At 47.4% G+C, this 15,968-nt stretch overlaps 1 protein-coding gene across 2 annotated transcripts in view; it reads left to right on the top strand.

Annotated features, from left to right (window-relative positions):
- CSTPP1 (centriolar satellite-associated tubulin polyglutamylase complex regulator 1) overlaps window positions 1-15,968 on the top strand; it is a 1,657,587-nt gene that overhangs the window by 53,615 nt on the left and 1,588,004 nt on the right. For both annotated transcript variants that reach the window (XM_069623190.1, XM_069623189.1), the window contains exon 2: window positions 9,288-9,364. The gene's annotated coding sequence lies outside the window, so the exon portion shown is untranslated. The remainder of the gene's footprint in view (window positions 1-9,287; window positions 9,365-15,968) is intronic.

Here is a 15,968-nt window from a genome sequence, read left to right as displayed (position 1 = left end):
AAGTTCCTGCAGCACAGATCTTTCGGCCTTCAGGTCTTTGCTTCAAGGCTCCACCTCCTGCCCCTCAGACACTGCTGTGTCAGCTTCTGTCCCGAAGAGAACAAGCACCTTAAGCAATGGGAAAAGGGGCAGCCTCCCATGAATACCCATTTCGCTCCCACCTGAAGATTCAGAGGATGAATCGGCAAATGGTTCCTAAGGAGTTTGGTCCTTCTCCAGGACGGGCGACTCTTTTCGAAGAGGAACGGTCTGTTCGGGGAGGTAGCCACTATGCCCTTCGAAGTTGGAACTGTAGGGACGAGTCCCCCCCACCCTCCCGGATACAGCCAAATGGCATGATGTTTCCAGGGAATAGCACTCTTTAGAAATGTAAGAAGGAGCAGCAGCAGTAAGGTCCAAATAACGAAAGGAGAAGCGAGGAAGGAAGGAGGAGGGGCCGAAGAAAAGCGAAGCAGGAATGAACAACAGGAACGGCAGAAAATGGATAGAAGGCAACGCATAGGTTAGAGAGGAGTGAAGAGAAACGTAAAACTAGCCGTTTACTGCCAAAGCAAGACAGAAGGGTTGCAACGTGAGGCACAGATGGGAAAAGCCAAGTTTGTAGAAATTATACGCGGCCATGGAAGACTAGAATGTGAAAGCATGTTGTGTGCCGGGCATGCTAGAGCGATCAATGCCGGCATCTCCACGCATGCCAGAACTTCCAGGAATGAGGAGTTATGACACAGTCTTCCAGCACGGCTCTCCTTTCACGCTTCCATTGGTTCCACAGAGCCCCAGCTTCCAGGTCACTCTTCCCTGAACCATAAGCATGATGCACACAGACAGCTCCTTGCTGTTCTTCTTGGCCTCTCTGCTGCTGCAAATTCACTGCCACTGCTCCTATCACCATACCCTCTCTTACACTCCTATGTTGGGACTTTTTGTACACCTGAAGCCCTTTAACAGGCTGCAGGTGCGAGTTCACAAATAGCCCTGCCTGACAATCATTAAGGGGCATGCCTGACCTCTACTGCTCTCAACAGGCCTCTTAGCAGTCTTCACTGATCTTAGTTGTCCCTTCCTTGTCTCTGTACTTTTTGTAGTCATGTATAACAAATTCAGGGGAGTTGGTTTGCAACATCCCATAAAGACGGAGGATGGGTTGGTTTGGTCATTATTAGGGAAAGGGGCGTACCATGTCTCTCTCAAGGGTATCCCACCCCCAGTCCCCACAGATCCTCCACCCAGGTGATCCTCCCTTGCTTGTCCACCAACAGGGTCGGGATCCAAGAGCGATGGCCTTTCCCTGGCCACTTGCGCAGAGGATCCATGGGGAATAGGAGTGAGAATACCCTCAGGTTTCTCACAACTGGTGCTCTCTTTCAGGCGTTGAGAAGTGCAGGTATTCAATGTGTTTTACAATGCCGTGGCTCGCCTCATCAACAGCTCTAGGAAATCTGACCACATCATCCCCACCCTTCACAAACTACACTGGTTGCCCATCCCGCCCAGGATCTGGTTTAAAATTGTGTTACTGAACTACAAAGCAGCCACTGCCGGTATGTGTGCCTACCTAACAGCCAAACTAACAACATCAGGCAGCAGACAGTCATCTTGCAGCAAAACCATCACCAGCATGTAAACTAGGCTGACTCACAAGAGAAAACTAGGAAACAGTGCTTCTCATTCTACACTCCAGTCCTCTGGAATTCCAACTCCATCCTGCTGGAAATTGGGACTGCTCCAAGTCTTCTTCATTCTAGGAAAGAACTGAAGACCTGGCTCTTCCAACAACACTTTGGTGTACCCTAGATTCAGGCTGTCTTGCGTAGACCCCTTTTTGAACCGTGATAATTTGTACTAATGTTTCCTTGATGACTTGTTAATTTCTTACTACTAATGTTTTACTCTATGATCTGTACAGTGCTGAGCTAGATTTGTGCTATATAATAATTTAGCATTTATATAGCACTACGAACCTTCAGGTATCTGACCGCTGCTTATTATTACCCACGGTGTACACTCTCGGATAAGTGGTGCAAGATGCACAAAGATATATGATATTAACTGTGTAGTTTGGGGAGTGTGTTTACAGGAGAATAAAGCACACACCTAAGGGGAATTTAAAGCATAATGTATAATATGCAAATGGTCAAGTTAAAGTTTGCATCTTGCACTCATGTTACATTTGCTGTGCGCTATGTCCTGGTTCCCCAGAGGTAACTCCTGCCTAACGGGTGATGCCTCACATTCAGGAGCTGCTTTTTGCTTCTGGTCAACAAATCCCAATTTCCACCCCTGATATTACAGTATCCGTGCATGTGAGGCTGCATTTAGCCTATTGTGACTATGCCTGGCACATAAGACTTTAACTTGCGTGAGATGGCAGGTAGAACTTGCACAGGAAGGCACTGCTACTGGCCTGTGATAGATCTGCTGGGTGTTCACCTGGCCTATGATAACTACACATGTTTCATATTGAGGCAGCATCATAGTTAAAATAAGGTTGGAATCTAAAATAGCATTTTGTCACCTTTAATGTTTATTTTAGTACTCTTACACTTCTTGTAAATAGCTGTTATCACATTTGTAATGTCACTGGGGCCTAAGGTCATACGATGTCGCTCATATGACATTTACCATGATGTCATCAGGTGTGTGATGTCATTTCCACTATCCCTGGCATTTTGGTGAGTTTGTATCCCGTGCCCTCGTCGCTTTGTAGACCCTCCACTTGCATGTCACCACCATTCTTACCTTTTTCTTCCCTGGGCACGATTAACGTAAAACACGGGTTTGGGTACCAGAGAAAGTAGCCCACACTCCTTGTGAAGCATGCAGGAAACTGAGAATCGTCTGGGTGTAAATTCTAGGGAAATATTGCGTGTGAACAGCAATTTAAAGCATACGTGACCATTAATATTGTTTAAAACCACCAGGTGCACAAATGATCAAAGTGTCCCATATTGGTCAACAAAATTAGCCCAAACTGGACTACCAGGTCGACACGTCGGTCATTGCCCTATTGCCCAGCCGGCCAGTGGGAGCCTGTAGACTCTACCCCACCTCCTTGTCTCTGCTCGACCTTGGCATTTCTCTGCCACTCTTCTCTTTCATTGTCATCTTTTTGCCTGTCCATGTGTCTATTCCCCATCTTTTTCTGTACTCATCATTCCCCTTACTCCACCCCCTTTTTCGGCTCCCCTCTTCCTTGTCTATACTCCCCTTTTGCATGGGTGGCACCAGGCTTGGGAGGGCTAAAGCCTCCCACCCCGCTCCCCTCTTTCAGGCAGCAGCCATCACTCTGCTGCGAGGCCCACCCAGTCTTAGGCAAGAAGCTGTCGCATTTCTCACCTCAGAGAGCTGTGTATTTACTTACTTGTATAGTGAGTAAATGCACCACTCTTGGGGGTGAGAAACAGGGCCTCATTACGAGTATGGCAGTGATAAAATTTGAAGTAACTGACTTACCTCCAATTTTACCACTACACCAAATTATGAGGTTTGGCTTTGAGTGGAAGATTTACATCCAGCAAAACCCTGAGGGTAAATCTTGCCACTCAGCGCCAAAAAATTGGCAGAATTGACAGAATAACCACAGCAGTAATTCTTCCACGGTAATCCCGCAAAAAATGTTCTTTTGTACACTTGCAGATAACTGACATACAGTGTGCAAAGGCATGTTAATGTTAATGTTAAAGGATATTTGTACCGTGCACTATCACCACCGAAGTGGTCCCCTGGCGCTCTGGCGGCTCTGAAAAGGGAAGGAAGGGAGGGTTAGTGGGAAGGAGCTGGAAAAGTGCAAGAGAGCAGTGATGTGCTGTTGGCGGCCTCAGCCCAGTGGGTCAGTTGGCTGGGCCTGGGGTTTTTCACGGCCGGTAGTCGTTGTGTACTGTTGTGCGAGTCTATGTGTGTTTTTTGTTTTGTTGTTGCCATGTAGTGAAGTTTGTGCGGTTAGTTGTGCTGTAGGTTTGTGGTTGTGTTTGGTTTGGAGTTTGAGAGGTGTATGCAGAGGGGGAAATTGTTAGTGCAGTTGATTAGTTGGCATCTCTATCCTGACATGAGGCGGTGGGTTTCTGTATTCTCCCCAGATGGGTTTCGGTAGCACCCTTATGCCTCTGTCATGATCTGGGTCCATCCAGCTTTCAAGGTCTCTTTCACATCTGGCCCCAACCTCCCTCAGCCTACCTCACAGCGCTACCTATCTTCCCATCCCACTCATACAGCCAATGCACCTACTACGTCCACAGCTCAGCTATTGTGGTGACTGCCAATATCCCGACAATTCCAAACACTGTGGTACCTGGTGGCAACTAAAGGGCGAGTGCGTATGTTGGGTGAGATTAGGGTAGGGTTGTTGATTCCGTCTCCATGGGTGTCGCAGGTGTTGCAATCTACCCGGTTAGACTCGTCCGGGTGCCACGGGAGCTTCCCAGTGGGTTCTGGGAGCTGTCCATGTCTAGTTTAGTCTAGTCATCCCTTTTCCTTTCTGTTTCCGTTTTCAGTTTGAGTCTGTGGTGTTGAATAGCCAGGTTTTTAGTAATTTCCTACATTTTAGGTGATCTTTGGTGTTTCTTATTTCTTTTGGGATGTTGTTCCAGGTTTTTGCCGCTAAGTGGTAGAAGGAGGTGCCTCCAAGTTTTTTCTTGAGGTATGGTTTTGGTTACAGGCGGATTTCGTTGCTTGATCTGGGGAGTCTCGTTGGCTTGTAGATTGTTATTTTCTTTTGTAGGAATTCTGCTCCTTGTCCGCTGATTGCCCTGTGCGCTATGCACATTGTTTTGAAGGTGATGCGATGTTTTATTGGGAGCCAGTGTAGTGTTTTTAGGGCAGGAGTGATGTGCTCTCTTCTTGATAGTTTGAGGAGTAGTCTTGCAGCTGTATTTTGGATCCGTTGTAGTTTCTTCAGGAGGTATTCTGGTATTCCGCTGTATAGGCTGTTTGCATAGTCGACTTTTGACATGATGAGGGAGATGATAGTGAGTGTTTTGTGCGTGAAGGAGAGAAAAGGTAGGATTCTTCTTGCCGTGTGGAGGAGGAAAAAACACTTCTTGACACTTGCATTTATTTGCGGTTCTAAGGTTAGGGCGTTGTCCATCAGGACCCCCAGATTTTTTACTACCTTAGATGGTGATGGTGCGGTTCCGATTTCAGTTGGCCACGGGACGGCGGTTTCGTTTTCCTGGTCTTTGGATATGATCATGATTTCTGTCTTTCCTGGGTCGATTTTCAGGTTGTCATCCAGTTGAAGACTACTCTGTATTTGAAAATGCTCCTCTGCATTGTTGATCAATTGGCATCTAATGGACTTTTTTCATGTCTCACCCCACAAAACCGATTGTAAACTGTGTAGCTTGTTACCTAATGCATCACAGCAAGTGTACTGTAAAATTCACCATTTTAACTCCTTAGTTACACCTTTGTCTCTCTTGCCATGCTCAGTAGCTCCTGCGGATTCGGCCGGGGGGCAGAACAAGCCCAGTTCCCTCTTCAGGTTCCCCTTAGAGGGAGCCTTACTACATTAGCTCCAGGCCCCACTTGTTACACAATCCTGGAAATGCTCCTAGTGAGTTGGGCTGAAAGATGCCTTAATGGGCCACAGGATGCCGTAAAATTGATTCCGCTTCCTGGGCTCGGGGTGGGGATCAACAGCTCAATAGGTTTAATGGCCACAGTTATTACCAGCTTTCAGACCTGCCACCCACCCCCTCCCTCCAAACATGTTTGTGGCTGGCTCTCCCCCTGCCACTTCCCCTTCCCCTTTCTAAACTCAAATCTCCCCTTTCTCCACTCCCATTTCTCAAACCCCCTTTTCTTGTCTCTGTCCCCACTTACCTTTCTGTACTCCCTTGCTTCCCTTTCTCTGCCCCCTTGTCTTTCCACTGCCACTTTTTTCTGCTCCTTTCCATTTCCCCGTCTCTTTCTCTGTCCTTAACCTTGTCTATATCCCCCTTCCCTTACCTTTCTCCGCTTCCTTTCCATGAATCTGCCTTGATATCATTATCTACCCCCTCTTCCCTTTCTCTACGCGTCCCTTTCCGGCTCCACTGCTCACCTCGCACTTCCTCTGCTCAACTCCCCCTCTCTCCTCCGCCCGTCTTTTTTCCGTACTCTGCCTCCTCTTCTATTTTTCTCCCTTTATTTCTGCAGCTCCCCTTTCTTTCCCTGCTTCCTCTTCCCTTTCTCCACCATCCCTCGAGTTGCTCCTCCTATTTCATTTCCCTGTCCATTTTGTATCCGCCCTCGTTTTCACTTTTCTTCTCCCTCTTCTGCTTTCTTTGCTCACTTTCTCCACATTCCCCAGTTCTGCTCTTCCATCCTGGTCTCCGCCTTCCACGTTTCCTCTCTCCTAGCGAGGGAGGGAGCCTGTGCTCCCCTTTTGGGGGCCCCAGCCTCACCCTCCACTGCTGGGCTGCACTGATGTCAGCTCCGTAACATGCACCATTGTCACTGTTTCCCCAAAGGAAAAAATGACCATTCATCGCTCCAAAAAGCCAGAATAGCTGAAGGGAGAGATTACGGCAGGGGAGGGGGCAATATGCCCCCTCGCCCGCTTGCCTGGAACGTTACTCATCTCATAATCGTGTTTCAGTGGCTCATTCCAGACAATGGTTTATGTTATAAAAAATAGGCATTTGCGTGAATTTCCAGACTCTGTGAAATGCTCAAGCAGCCGCCCCCCCCTACCCTCAGCCCCTCCTCGTCACTGCCCTTGGCGGGGGCCTAACATGCACCAGTGGCCTTAATGGTAGAGCAGGGAATTGCCCACAGAGGCCTTATTAAATGATGTCTCACATCACTAAACATACTAACCCACGTACCCTAGCACACACAATGTGATAAGTGGGCAGGTAATGTGAGGCTTTGGGTATCTGCATTTCCTTCATTTTAAAGTTAGAACACCAGCAATTGTCAACAGTGGTGCAGGTCCTTTCGAGGGGGTCATACTACACTTCTCTGGAGGGGTACAGTTCCCTCAATGGGAGAGCCCCGCAGTGGCAGCTGGTGAATTTTAGAAATGGAGGGGCGTAAATATATGTCCCAGATATGCCACAGCGACCGAGCATAGCGAGGGAGCCCGCACCAATAAAGGGTGCTTCGTGGGTGTGGCGGGTTATCACCCCCAGAATTTTGATACAATAATGGGCTAAAATTGTGCATTCTAGAGCACACTTTTTTTTTAGAAAAATTGGGTAAAATGCCAAACAGTTTTCAATTGGTTTTGTGGGGTAACTCATGAAAACATCCAATAGATGCAAGTCACCAACAGTGCACAGGAGCATTTCTGCAACACATGTCCTTTTCCCACAATATGTGCCAGTATAAAACATTTTCATACTGGCTGTGCCCATAGATTTCAATGCTGACCACCATTATACCCTAGTATTCCCATATAAGAACATGCTCATGTTTGCTTTGTGCATAATACCAGCAATGATACTATAAAAAAACATGCCCATGTTTGTTCTGATAATATATGGAAGTATCCCTATGTAAGAACATATGGCAGTTGGCTCTACCATTAAAAATGCATGCCAAAGTATGAAACCATGTCCAAACTGGCTGCACTAAAAGGCCAGTCGAGCCACATAATAAAACTTATCATGCTTGCTTCATCAAACATGCCCAATACAAAACATCATACCGCAATAAGAAAAGGCTAGACTTGTTGCATAAAAGTGCCAGTCTAGCTACATAATAACAGTTATGATTATTTTTTATCAAAGATGCCCAATACAAAATGTCATGCCACAGTAAGAATAATCCATGGTACACAAAGAAACTCTGGACCACACCCTCTAAATAGGGATGTGTACCAGTCCAACCTGTGCCCGGAAGAGATCTAATTTATCAAAAAAGGGTACAACTACAGTCAGTCTCTTTTTTGCAGTATTCAGGGAGAAAAACCTACTATCAATATATTGTGGGGTGGAGGAAGAACACAATAATGTCACCCCTTTTGCGATAAAACATCCAATTTTATTAAATAATGACACAAAACATGATCTTAATTCATCTCACATAACACCAAGTTAAAACACAACATATCACAATTACAAAAACACCTACAAAATATTAAAGGATTCAAGTGACTCTTTTCATACCCTGTCCCAGCTCTCTCAATAGTAATTATAGATAAGAGTTCTCAGTTCGAGACTTCTATTTAAATCATCTATCCTCTCTACTGCTCAACATGTTTCTGTTCTTCAACCCTCACAGTGGTGAACATTCTTCAGGAGCTGTTATCTAGGTCATGTGAGAAACCTAAAGGTTTCTCACCCGCTAGTTCCCGGGGATCTGTCATCCAGGTCGCCAGGACACGGCCATCACACCTGCCTTCAATTACACTTCCCCACATGGACAAAAGGCAGAGCAGGAGAGCACACTCTGAGCGAGGCAAAGCACACAAGGAGACAGCAGTTCTTTTTAGTTTAAAGATTTTATTAAAGGAAGTAAACATACATGGCAATTGATAATCATTAAGGATATGTGAAATATATCAAAAATATGTGAATAAAAAACAGCAGAATCCATTTATAAACTAATATTTAGCGTAAATAGATGCTAGTATATATAAAAATCTGGGTAACCTAGCTTGAAAGTTTTTTAAATAAAAGAGGAGGGTGTGTGACAATACAAATGACAATGAAACGAAAAAACGAACAAGACAAGAACGGGACATAACACTCATAAGAGGGAAGGCGGGAAGGGGATGAAGGGGTACATAGTGATCATGACAAAAAGAATAAATGCTTATCTAGCATTAAAGATAGTCATTGTTAGATAGGAAATCAAGAAAGGGTTGCCATTTCAGTTGATGTTACATAGTAAATCAGGAGAGGATGAAATGCAACGTTCTAATGGGGTAGGTGCGGAACTAGAAAACCACTCATCTATCTCACCCACATATTCACATGAAAACCCATTGTAAACTTTACGAGTGTCTCCGCTTACCTCGCCGCCAGACTGCCTTCTACCATTGCCCGCATCTCCCTTGTATTGGCAAATGTCCTCTTATCTCACTCTACATACCTATTGAAAAACAACAACTCTATGGTCCCTATCTAGAACCGGTGCCCATCTTGGAATTAGTTCCGCTGGCCAGAATCTTGTGTATTCCCGGGCAAACAGAACGTGTGCTTCTCTGCTATCCCATACAAATGATGTAAGCATTTGGTGCTATTACCAGAATTTTATACACAGTAGAAAGTCTGAGTAATGAATTTAGGAGAACCATGTTTGTAGTTACAATATGAGCCCAGTAAAGTTGACTCACGCATAATATGCATGTTTTTCCACAGGTGAAAAAGTTCATGAGCATATGTATGGTGACTGATACACCTGGCTCTGGAGCACATCGCCAAGGACTCCCTGAAAGGTAATTGAACTCACTGAGGGGGAGTATATGTGGTCATGCCACGCTCAATTAATAAATAGCACTTAGAGCCAACGCATGTTGTGTCCTTTTTTGAAGTACAAGGGAGGACCTCTGGAAGAAGAAGTTTTTAGAATTGTATATTTATTCAAGAACTGTGAAACATGAATAGTGACCTAGATAACCGCGCCCGAAGAATGTTCACCACTGTGAGGACTGAAGAACAGAAACACGTTGAGCAGTAGAGAGGATCGATGATTTAAGTCCTCACTCGGTCTGATAACTCTTATCTATAATTTGCATTTGAGAGAGTTGGGACAGGGTGTGAAGAGTCACTTCAGCACTTAAATATTTAATAGGTTTTTCTCTAATTGCGATAGGTCCAAATCTAGTCCAAAGCAAGCTCCTAGGAGATCGGCCCTTAGCTTCAAAACAGAACGCAACTTCAAGATTGAACAACTGCCGGATAACAAAAAATACGTGATACTGAACCGAGGTTTCCTACTACAACTTTTTAAATGTGTGCTGTCGCTACGTAGAGTTTAAACAAAAGACCTAGCCCGGGTAGAACCGTTCCACGAAGGTAAAATTGCCAGTGCCTACCTGCATGTGCATACAAACTGGGCAAAAGTTAGGATCTCTGAGGCAGCCGAAAATGTACTAAAGCTGGGATTTGACCTGTTCGAACTTGAAGAGAGTGCACTATCTGCCTCACCACGAAAACCATCTGAGACGGCTGGGTCTAATAAACTTTCCCATTCAACAAACCCTAGCAGCAAACCAAAATCATCTGGGGAAACTACAGAGTCGAGGGGCCCGGAACAGATAGTTCAAATCAACGAACCACCTTCTCAGGACCTCTATATACAGGGTTCGCCCCCGAGCTCTCGTCGTGAAGCAGAGACTCGTCTACCCACGAAAGATGCCACAAGAAATGAAATTGCCTATGAAGATCCCATAGGAATAGGCAGACGCCCTGTCGGCCCTATGGCAAAAATTCAACGGACTGTAAACCAATCCCTTGGTTCAAAGGATCTAGGCTTTCAACAAACTCTCAAACAAGCCCCATTATCGCAACTATGGGCCTGGTTTCCAAAGGCCCTCACGCTCAGTAAGAACAAATAGCAACCTGCCAAGCACCTCTCCATACCCCTTTCTATCAGACAAACCTCTGGGAAAGCAGAGTTGTCTTTGGGGTCATGGAACACCCGCAGATTCTTTTTTTTTAAACTTGTTTTTATTGTTTCACTAGACAACACACCTGAGGAGACAGGGCCTGGGCCGGCCACATGGCAGCTAAGACATCAAGAGTAAATATACATAAATATGCATCAACATCAACACACGACTGTTCAACTTTTGGGGCAGTGAAGCGAGAACTCATAGATCCATCTAGATATCAGCATATGAAAAAATCATTCGTACAGCTGAGCATATTATACACTTCATTATACATTTTTAGGAAAGACACCAGCTGTGCATGAAGGAGAAGGCAAGGAGGCCATGTAATCCCGGAAGCTTTGCCAGACATCTATTGGCCGACAATGCGGATGTTGCATTGCACTCCAGGTTTCCTCAGTGTCATGAGCCCACGTAACTGCTCTAAGCCATTGTGAATATATAGGTGGTCTGGCACGGAGCCAGCATAACAGAATGCAGCGGACCGCCAGCAACATACAGAGACCCGCAAGCCTCCTGGCTTTCGGGCCCAGCCGGGGGAATTCGTGAAAGAGACAGTGTAGTGGGGTGGGGGCAATGGGGAGTCCCAGCATGTCTGATAGCGTGGAGCAAATCTCGGTCCAGAATTGCGATAGGAGTGGGCAGTGCCATAGCATATGGATGTAGGTTGCTTGTTCCATGCCGCATCTGGGGCAGCTGGAGGGGGAATCCGGGAACATACGGTGCAGTCTCTTAGGTGTGTGATGGTACCTATGGAGAATCTTAAACTGTATAAGCTTAAATTTTGAGTTATAGGAGACATCCTGAGTGCGAGCACACATTCGGGACCACCTCTCGTCACTGATCTCCACCTCGAGGTCGACCTCCCAACTGTGAATCAGCTTAGTGAAGGCCGGGACAGCTCTAGATTGCACCAGTGCATATAGTCTCGAGACTTTACCCCTAAAGGATAGGTATGAGCAGAGTTCCGCCACTATGGAGTCATCAGGCGGTATTGTGGGAAAATCAGGGTATCTGAATTTGAGATTCCTGCGAAGGGAAGAAAATTGTAGCCATGCAGTGGGGCGGCGCTTGAGGGATGGGGGGAGGTCCGCCCACTCGACGAAATTGCCCTGCTCGTAAATATTGCGGAGCGACAGGAAGCCGGCTTCAGCCCAACGGGTTACAGTGGATGGCGGGATGGGTAATACATCAGGGAGAAAGTTCCAAAGCGGTAGGTCTCCATGGAATGGCCGTGGTGTGGTAACCAGGGCCCAAAGTTTAGTGAGCGCTAAGGAGGTGCATGTCACTGGGTCCGCCGAGTCGGGGTCAGCTGGTATAGGTTTAAGAATGAGGGAACCTAGCACTCGGTCAGCAGCAGATAACCTCTCGAGTCGGACATGCGGGGGGGATCGATGGTATTAAACCAATGGGAGGCGAATTGTGATTGAGCCACCACCCAATACCTCAAGAAATCCGGTGCGCCAAACCCCCCAAATTCTTTCGGTGTGGTAAGCGTAGAAAGTTTAAGCCTAACCGCACCTGAGTGCCAAAGGAAGGAGTTTGTAATGTGACGTAGTGACTTAAAGAATATATCGCCTGGCCATACAGGTAGATTGGTGAAACGGTATAAAAGTTGGGGTAATACTACCATTTTAAGGATGCTGATCCTACCTGCTAATGAAATGGGGAGCTTGTTCCAATTAGACGTCTTACCGGACAGGGCCGTTAGATAGTTCGAGTAGTTGTCCTCGCGCAGCCTTGTTATGGATCGGGACACCTCCACCCCCAAGTATGTGAAACTAGATTGAGACCAGGAGAAACCCAACAGATCAGGGGGAGGATACGTGCATTCAGTAAGCGGGAACAGCGTGGATTTGGAGCAGTTCACTTTTAATCCTGATATGTCGCCAAATCTGGCGACGTCAGCGAGGATAGGAGCAAGGTTAATGTCTGGTGAGCGAATATACAGCAGGGCATCGTCTGCATACAGAGAGACTATGTCAGCCTGACCGGCTGTGCGTAATCCCCTATGGGCATGTGCCTGGCGAATCATGTCAGCAAATGGTTCAATGGCTACGGCAAAGATTAGTGGAGAGAAAGGACATCCCTGGCGTGTTCCTCTGGCTATCTGGAAAGGGGCGGAGCATCTGTCCTCAGTGCGGACTCTAGCTGAAGGGGAGGTGTAAAGCAGCTTAACCCAGGTTTGGAAATTGTGCCCAAATTTACATTTCACAAGGACCCGCCACAAGTATTTCCAGGAAACCGAGTCGAAGGCCTTCTGCATGTCCAAAGTGGCTGCTACCGTCTGCGTGGTGGGGCCGACCCTACTAATCACATTAAAGAGTCTTCTTAAATTTAAGGATGTGGACCTTCCAGGGACAAACCCTGCCTGATCAGGATGAATAATGTGGGGTAGAATAGGGGCTAAACGGTTGGCTAACAGTTTAGCGTACACTTTTACATCGCTGTTAATCAACGAGAGGGGGCGGTATGAGCTGCACTGGGATGGGGGCTTGCCCGGTTTGGGGAGAACCATTATCACTGCCTCCCGAAGAGAGGGGGGGAGTATACCCTTTTCGCAAGATTCCTCCCAGAGGCCCAACAAGTGCGGGACCAGCAGTGACTTGTATTGCTTATAAAATTCAATGGGTAATCCATCCGGGCCAGGGGCCTTGCCAGATGCCAGTGATTCGATGGCTTCGGTGATCTCCTCAGACGTGATAGGACTCTCCAGAGAGGCACCAGCCTCGGAAGATAAAACGGATAGAGGGAGAGAATCTAGAAAGGAATCTATTTCCGAAATAGGGGGGTCATTGGTCTCGGAGTATAGAGATGTATAAAATGCAAGAAATTCGGAGTTGATGTCCTGTGGGGACTGAGCCATGGAGCCGTCCGATCTTGCTATAGGCGGAATATTGGGGGCACCGAGTTCGCGACGGAGCATCCTGGCTAGCATACGGCCGGGGCGTTCACCTTCGCCGTATTTCCTCGCCAAGCATGGGGACTATAGGAATTTGACCTCACGCTCTGCAAGGGCCCGAAAGTTATCTAATTCCGATCCCAGGGCCGAAAGAGTGCTCGAGGAGTGGTTAAGAGCGTATTGAGCCTCAAGACCGGCGAGGGTTGATTCACTAACGGAGATGTCCGCGCTGATCCTTTTAAGAATGCCGCTTCCCTTGGAGATAGCCACACCCCTCGTGTATGCCTTGAATGATTCCCAGAGCATGGAGTAAGTTGTCACCGAACCAGTGTTGAGTTCAAAGAACTCTTCAATGGCCAATTCAAGTTCGGCCGTAAAGGCCTGGTCAAGGAGCGTGTGTGAGCTTAACCTCCACAACTTAGGTCTATTGGCGTCAGGACCCCATTCTAGCGAGATGACGATAGGCGAGTGATCAGATAGTGTTCTGGGAAGGATACCCTGGTGAGACAGTGACCTGACTAACCTGTCAGTGATGAGCCATCTATCTATTCTGGAGTGGGAGTCGTGGACTGTGGAATAATATGAGTATTCCCGGACATCAGGGTTTGTTAACCGCCAGGAATCAACCAGTGTCAGATGTGGCAGAATAGTAAGTATGGTGTGGGCCGCTCTGGAGAGTTGGCGAGGCCGCGTGCCCGATCTGTCTAGGGTGACATCCAGAATAGTATTAAAGTCTCCTCCCCATATGATCGGGATCAGGGGAAATCCCTCCAGGAGCGAGACTAGGTGTAAATAAAAGTCTGGATCGTCAACGTTGGGACCGTAGATGTTTAGGATGGCCACCTCTTGACACTGTAGTGTACCAACGAGCAGGACATATCTGCCAAGGGGGTCTATACGTGAGTGATTGCACACAAATTTCAAACTTCTGTGTATTAGAGTGAGTGTGCCGCGGCTCTGGGTAGAATAGTTAGTATAATATCTTTGGGAACCCCACTGTTTTGCAAACCGATCACATTGCTCGGAGCGGGCATGGGTTTCTTGTAAGCAGAGAATTTTGACCCCGTGGCGTTCTGCGTATAATTGTATCTGGCGCATTTTTTTATGATTGCCTAAACCACGAACGTTCCAGCTCATGAACGTCAGGGCCTTACTTGCCATTTAGTTGGGGATATTGATACAATAACTGTAGTGCATTAACAAAAAGGAGAAACTCTACGGATCCCGACGTGGAGGGATCCCCAGTCGTGAGTGTGTGATGTAGTGCTGTATAGCATGTGGTGCCCCTAGTGGTTGCCGAGTCATTTTCAACATTAACTACCCCTCCCCCCACCCCCCCCACCTACATCCCTCCCAAAACTCGAGGGAAGAAACCCAAACCCATTAACAACAAGACCAACAAAATACTAGGCATCTACGCCTGGGGGGCTGCAAGTCAGCCTAGCGATGTCATGCTGAAACCGGGGAGAGCTTAAGGATGTTACACAGTGCAATAGTAGTAAGTAACAAAACATAGTGGTAGTGTACGGGAGCCGTATGGGTACAGAATATCGGGATCGGAGCGGCTCAAGATCTAAGGTGCTGTATAAGCTAACAGATCAATCAACAAATCAAGGAGAATGCAACAGTCAAGGGGGCCCCGGCAACCAGACCGAGGCGAGCCGAAAATCCCTCGTGCCCAGAGTGGGGCCTCGTGCCCGTGGTCAACTGCGCCACAGCCTGCGCGCCGGGGGCCCCGCAGGGACCAAGCCGCTCCAGCTTAATAGAGTCATTTATAAGCAAGTGGTGGACCCCCGAGGGGGGGGCACTGGAGACAGCGAGATCAAAACCGGTGATCAAAAGTCAGCTGAAATCCCGAATATCATAGGGGACCTGGCGGTGGTGAAACCTTTACTGCCAACGTCATGTGCTGGGGGGCCACCTCCGGGCGCCCCATACTATGAGTGCGGAAACAGTCATCAGCCTGGAAAGTGTTCGTCAATGAATTTCGATGCCTCCTCTGGGATGGTGAAGAAGAAGGTCTGATTCAAGTGTTCAATCCTTAATTTCGCCGGGAAAAGCATAGAGTATTTAACCCCCAGGTCACGGAGTCTCTTTTTAACAGCAAGAAAGGTTCTGCGCTCCTGTTGAACCGTGACCGAGAAGTCGGGGTACAGATGGATTCTTGCCGAGCCAAAGCGCAGCTCACCCTTGGCTCTGGCTGCACGCAGCAATGCGTCTCGATCCCGAAAATTTAGGATCCTGACGATGATGGGTCGGGGAGGCGCGCCCGGCTTAGGCTTAGCAGTGAGAGATCGATGTGCCCTTTCGACCGCAAAGTGTGAGGAGAGCTGCGGGGCATCAAGTACAGTTAAAAGGATACGCTCAACATAGTCCTCCATGGGCTCTTTGACACTGTCCTCCGGAACGACAATGATACGCAGGTTGTTTCGCCTAGAGCGAGATTCTAGGTCATCATTCTTCCTCTCCACCGCTGAGACACGATTAGTGAGTGTAGATACTGCAGCCCGCAGCGACAGCAGGTCA

Source organism: Ambystoma mexicanum, chromosome 11 (genome assembly GCF_040938575.1).
Source record: "Ambystoma mexicanum isolate Mex_15411 chromosome 11, UKY_AmexF1_1, whole genome shotgun sequence".
Classification (NCBI taxonomy): Eukaryota; Metazoa; Chordata; class Amphibia; order Caudata; family Ambystomatidae; genus Ambystoma; species Ambystoma mexicanum.
This window is presented reverse-complemented; position numbering and strand designations above follow the sequence as displayed.